Raw genomic sequence first — 6947 nt, 5'->3', positions numbered from 1 at the left:
GTGAGGACAACAGAAACCATTTATGATTACTGTTGATCATCTGGGAGGTGGGACCCAGAGCTAAAAGGAAGAGGCCAGTGTACTTCTCTATGCAACGTCCTGGGGGTTGGAGGGGAGAAGAGTGAGGAGTGGGCTTTAGAGGTAGATGTCAGTACCTCTACAGGTAGAGGTAACTGTCAGTTATAGTTCCTGTGGTTATGGCAAAAGCAACTTAAGAAAGGAGTGGCTTATTTTGATTTACGGTTCCGGGGAACAGGTATCATCCTGGCAGGAGCATGAGGCAGCTGGTCAAGCTGCAACTCCAGTCACAGAACAAGAGGTAGGGCAACCCATGGGCTGGCATCGCCCATGTCTATGGTTGATCTCTCTGCAGGTCAATGTTTCTGGAGGTACCCAAATATGTCAACGACCCATTCAGAAGTATGTTTCCATGGTGAGTCTAACTTTCATCCGCTGACAATCCAAACCAACTATCTAATAGGGAGTCAATTAGCTTCACTTGGAGTGTGCTAGCTGGTCAGGACAGGCTGGCGCTGGCTAAGACTTTGAAGGATCCCTGGACAAGAAGCAGGGAAGTGATGCCCAGTGGGGTGAGGAAGAACATTGAGATACAGGCACCTCTCACACAGGAAAACACACTCAGGAAACAAGACAGGAAGGATTAATCTATGCATTGTAACCGACGCCCAAGGATTTCTATTTGTTCTGTAAGAGCGGCTTTCCATCTTAAAGGCAATTTGCACACAGGACCTTCTTTGTAGTTCAGCTGATGAAGCCATGCTCTCGAGGCAATGACCACACGTTCATATGATTTTTAAATGAACCATCAGTTCTAGAAATGGTAATCTGAAATTGGTAAGGCTTTCTTCTGACTTATTGGGGGTTCTCCTTGGGACTCAGACCAAATAGTCACCAGAGACAAGGCGCCTGATGCATCTGTGTGGAGTGGAGGCAGAGAGGAGGTACAAGCTAAGGTGAATGGCTTGGGTGACTTGGCAAGGTCACACATGTTAAGGGAGTGGCAAGCACACACCCTTGCCTGCTCTAAGTCTCTTCCATCGGTACCTGGCTGATGAGAATCATTGTAGTGTCTTATATGTTCTTTCTTTCTTGCTGGGTCTAACTGGTCTGCCATGTCTCTTGCTGAGGCTGCAATTTGATGAAAACATGGGTTCAGGAAGTACCTCTGCCCCACGTTCTGTGGCCAAAACTAATCCCTGTTTTTGGATTTGGATTCTGTCCTTGGCAAATATATATATGTAGATATAGATATATAGATATACATATACATATAATCTTTGATTTTATGATTTGGCTAGTGAATAATGGATGGCTCACATAATAATGCTAATCTCAGGTTTTTCTTGAATAAGTCTGTCATTTTTTGATCCAAATCAATGTAAAAGAAAAACCAAATAAGAAGTGGCACATGTAATGAGGTGATACGAATGTCAGGGAGGGCAGCCATATGTCCCCCGTGTCACACCATGACATCCTCTGGGAAATCCTCATATAATAACACATATGCTCCCTTTAAGGTATTAGGCTTGGCTCTGTTTTTTTCTTCCCCTTAAAATTTGTACTGGCTGGTTTTGTGTCAGTTTGACACAAGCTGGAGTTATCACAGAGAAAGGAGCTTCAGTTGAGGAAGTGCCTCCATGAGATACAGCTGTAAGGCATTTTCTCAATTAGTGATCCAGAGGGGAGGGCCCATTGTGGGTGGTGCCATCCCTGGGCTGGTAGTCCTGGGTTCTATAAGAAAGCAGGCTGAGCAAGCCAGGGGAAGCAAGCCAGTAAAGAACATCCCTCCATGGCCTCTGCATCAGCTCCTGCTTCCTGACCTGCTTGAGTTCCAGTCCTGACTTCCTTCAGTGATGAACAGCAATGTGGAAGGTGTAAGCTGAATAAACCCTTTCCTCCCCAACTGCTTCTTGGTCATGATGTTTGTGCAGGAATAGAAACCCTAAGACAAAACTCTTACTGCATTCGAAGGTGTCTCTTTTATGAAGTTTATCACATATTGTTTCCATTTATAATATTTGGGACACATCTAATAGACAGTATTTTGGTTGGGAGAATGAGATATATTTTATAAATTTCTGTTTCTACATTTTTTTTTTTAAATTTCAAACACCAGAAATGTTCACTTAAGCACTTTTGGATATAAAAAAGAACTGCTACTTTGTTAAATGGTCATATGATCAAATTGCCTTCTAAATATTTATGTTAATATGCATGGGCCCAGGTTACTCTCAATCTCATTTAGAGAAGCTCCAGTTTGCTGTGGCCAATGGAGATATGCATAAGTGGTCCCAGTGTGGAGGATAAGAGTCTCTGGCGTAATCTGGACACCTATATCAATACCACCCCCACAAAACAAAACTCTACACCCAGCAAGCTCAGAGAGTATCTTGGGAGAGGAAGTGGGAAGAATCTAAGAGCCAGAGGATACAGAGGAGTGCTGCGTGACATGCTGTCTTGTGGACATGGCATGGGAGGTATACTCATGAGCTCACAGCAGCTGTGGTTTCTGTCACAAGGCCTACAGAATATTAAGCCAGCCCCAAATCCCAGCATAGATCTGGTAGATGATCTCCAGGCTAACCCCTTACTGAGGAGCCATTGGAAGTTGATAGTTTGAGTTGGCAGTTAATAGAATGGGAATCACTCTTTTTTTTGGAAGATGTGGCCCCTGGCAGGATTCTCATGTTCCAGGGGATGGCTCCATATCATGCACATGTGGGCAGCAGATTTAGTGGCTTTTCAAAGCAAAACAACAACAACAACAACAACAAACAACAACAACAACAACAACAACAACAACAACAGCAACAAAAACCCAGGGAACGGGGAGATATGAGTGACAGTCCTCTGAGTCTCCTTAGGGCATTCAGCTATGCCTTCTTGCAAATGATTATCCCAGCCCCAGTCACTGAGCCTCTGCTTGAGGACTCAGCTGCCTCCCCCTTGAGCCCCCTTGCTTCCTGTGGCTCAGTCCCTCCTGCCCACCTTCGCCCACAGCCGCCTTCCGCAGGCCGTTTCCACCGAGGTAAAGGAATCATCGTATCGTAGGTCCGCTCTCCAGAACCTCCACTCTTCCGACCCCGTTGCTGATGCAAGTAAAGGTGGTGACCCACTTCCTGCTGGCACCGAGGATTATATCCATGTAAGAATTCAACCGAGAAACGGCAGGAAGACCCTTACCGCTGTCCAAGGGATCGCTGATGATTACGATAAAAAGAAACTCCTGAAGGTGTTTAAGAAGAAATTTGCCTGCAATGGTACTGTAATTGAGCATCCAGAATATGGAGAAGTAATTCAGCTACAGGGTGACCAGCACAAGAGCATATGCCAGCTCCTGATAGAGACTGGACTGGCTGAGGACGATCAGCTGAAGGGTCATGGGGTTTAAGAGCTTGTGGCTCTCTGAAGCTTAAGTGAGGATTTCCTTGCAGTGAGTAGAATTTCCCTTCTGTCCCTTATCACAAGTTTAAAAACCTCACAGCTTGTATAAGGTGATCACTTGGGGTCCACTTTTAACTTGGACTAGTGTAACTCCTTCATGCAACAAACTGAAAAGAGACAAACACACACACACACACACACACACACACACACACACACATCCCATATATATCCCATATATATCTCATATATATCCCAGATATATCCCAGATGGGCTTGTTGATGGTTTACACCACATCTTTTCCATAGAAGAGTTAAGTAGGGTACAATGTATTTTCCTTAGTATCCATCTGCTCCCTACCACCTAGCAGTTCTGCACATGGCTTTTGGAACTGCTAAAGTATATAGAAACATGGAAAGTTAAGAGTAAGAGACCCAGTTAGGTAGTTACAGGGAAGCCCTTATCTATGCTGAGTGCGGCTTCTTGGGTATGGCTGGTTGAGGAAGGAGTGCCCACATTTTCTAATTTCTTTGCCTATGCTCTCTATAAGGAACGAACTTGTTGACTCTTCAGAGCCAACTTCGGTGGAATCATGTCTGAGTTGGTCTTTGGAACTTGAGGAGAATGGGTAAGCATTCTTTATACCCCTACACAGAAATTTTAGCAAGAAGAAGAAGGGGAGAGTGAAAGACAGAAGTAGGAGGCAGATGTAATCATATTTCATTGTACGTTTGTGCAAAATTCCCAAGAATATAGCAATTCTGATTAGTGAATGAAAGAGTAGGGCCATAACATCTCCACCAGTTCTCTCTTCTCTCTGCTCTAGCACCCCAGTTTCCCTCTTCATTAGTTATATCCATTCACATGCAAGCATTCTCTAGCCTACTCTACCCATACCCAAAAGAGATAGGGTGTCCTCTTGACCTGCCATCTTTCTCTAGTCAGAGTCTCCTGTTGCCCATGATACAAACCTCAGAATTGTTGTCCCTGGTTCCAGTACAACCCACACTCCCTTCAGGCTTTTGTGTACACTTCTTTACTTAAGTGCCTCAGTGAAACACACTCAGAACTATACCGTGTAAGTTCAATGTCATTCCTAGTCTTCCTCTGTCCTTCTCAGGGCAGCATTTGACAGGGTCAGTCACTGTCCTTGTTCAGTTTGGCTTTCTGAGTGCCACACACCTCGTTTTCTGGTGTACTGGCTGCTTTGCTGGAGATTGTTCTGCGCCACCCCCTACCCCCCAACCCTTGCTGGTTCACTCTCATATGTCTTTAAACTCTAGAGTAATCCACAGCACATCGCTCAAGCCTTCTCTATGATGTCCTTTTCCACTTGTTAAGTAACAGCTTCCAGCCTCATGGTCCGTGTGCAAGAAACCACTTGACTCTAAGTGTGACCCGAGCTTTGCTCAGTCCAGCTGCCTGGCCATCACCATTCCATCTCCGGTGTTGTGAGGCATCTCAGACTCTGGCCTCAGCTCTTGTTATCCCTTCCCACTTGCTTCCCCTCTATCCCTTCCAGTCTGATAAATGGCATTTTTCTCATTTTCATTTGAGTATGTGGTGTGTGTGTGTGTGTGTGTGTGTGTTGTTGTTGTTGCTGTTGTTGTGGTGGTGGTGTATGGTACATACATGGGAGTATCCAAATGCATGTGCCTGTGTGCATACATGGAGAGGCCAGAGCAGGATGTCAGATGTCTTTCCCAATTGTTCTTTGCCATACTTGTCTGAAGATAGAGTTTCTCACTGAATCAGAAACTCAGCATTTCAGCTAGGCCAGCTGACTAGCAAACTCTAGGGATCTGTCTGACTTCACTCCCTAGTGCTGGGTAATGGGCGCCTGAAGCCATGCTGGGCTTTTTATATGACTGCTGGGGGATTCAAACTCAGATCTTCTTATCCATTGAATTAACTTCCTAGGCTCCATTTCTATATTTTTCCATGAATTAAAACCTCCAGTCTACATCCTTAAATTATCTCATATTCATAATTATTTTATATTCTCTAACTCATTAACCAGTTCACTCTTCTATTGTATCTGAACTGTTCCTTGAAAATGCACCCTGATTGTAGTCGTTTCTTTCCCCCTTTGTCTCTATGCTGTTTTAAAGCAGCAGACACACACTTCACTGCTTTCACCCTGTCTCCCTACAGTGGAGCCTTCAGCTAATCATCAAAATGAATCCTTTGAAAACAAATAAATCTATGATTTTCAGCCAGTGGTGGCAGAGAAAATAGAGACTCTCTAAAACTTATCTGTGACTGTGGCAGAATCTCCAGGAAGAGGATATGGAAGGAGGCAGTTTCAGTCCCAAAGTCTGAGGGAGTTTGGTTGGAGGTTGAGGTACAATAGGCATTGCTATTAGGCAGAACTATGCTTATAAAGGAGAAGTAGACTCCTGATCCCACTGTCCAAGCTTGGGTTTTCTTTCAGAAACAGAAAAGGTTTTGTTGGGAGGTAGGCAGCTCCCAACCTGGAAAGGCATGTGGTTGAAATTATAGAAATAAGACAAAAAGTCTTGAAGAAAGCTACTGGATGGAAGGCTGGAACGATTCTTGTGGGGACTGGGGAGCCCCTGTGTGTACCCACAGTTATGTTGGTTCTCATTTATCAGAGTAAATACTTGCCTGGCCACATGGTTAGAATGTTCTGACAAAACATGCCAGATGTTACCAATAAAGAGAGCCCTTCTTTTTACATACCGTTATTGGCGTAATATTTTGTCTGGTTGCAGCTCTTGTGGAGGCATTGTTGACAGTTTGATGGACTAAGTACTCACTCTGGGTCTGATTGCATCTCAGTCACCAAAACCCCAAACTGAAAGGAGGGGAAGAGCTAGCTATCTGTCTTGACTGAAAAATGTAATAATAGCAGCTCAGATAGGATACCCGAAGTAAAATATGGTTTCACATGGGAATAGTCCCAGAGGCTGCTGTATAAGCCCTAGTAGTTGGCTTCCAGAGTTAGAGGATATGAGAGGTAGATTATGTGTTCTCTGCTGAAGATTAACTACAATGAGGAAAGATGAGGGAAGCAGAGGGAAAGCTGACATTAACTAGCAATGTGGAATATACACAAATCCGTCTCTAAGGACATGATCATTTGTACATGTTCACAGCCATCTTGGTAATAATGATAAAATGTAGGAACTACCATTTGTTTAATGAATACTTTTGCTAGACACTCATGTCTATACTATTATAAATATTGTACACAAAAGATATATGTCCATATATTATTCTGCAATATATATGAAATACATTTTATAGGTAGAGGGATGTATAATGGATGGATAGATGGATACATGAATAATAGTTTTTTTTTTAATTAACCCACCAGACAGACAACAATACCCACTTTCATTTGCTTTACAGAACTCCATGATCTTCTTTGTCCATTCCCCTCCCTTTGTTTTCTTTCCCCTCTTTAGGCATTCTAAGCCCCTCATCTGTATCATCTACAGAAATGCCAGTGCATACTTTGGTCAGTGCTATGAGTCATTTTTTTATTATTATTCTGAGGGATAATAGGGATATTAGG

General features: G+C 43.6%; 1 pseudogene; it reads left to right on the top strand.

Annotated features, from left to right (window-relative positions):
* The first annotated feature begins 275 nt into the window (after window positions 1–275).
* LOC110296389 lies at window positions 276–3412 on the top strand (annotated as a pseudogene).
* Window positions 3413–6947: the final 3535 nt, after the last annotated feature.

This window comes from Mus caroli, chromosome 1 (assembly GCF_900094665.2).
Source record: "Mus caroli chromosome 1, CAROLI_EIJ_v1.1, whole genome shotgun sequence".
Classification (NCBI taxonomy): Eukaryota; Metazoa; Chordata; class Mammalia; order Rodentia; family Muridae; genus Mus; species Mus caroli.
This window is presented reverse-complemented; position numbering and strand designations above follow the sequence as displayed.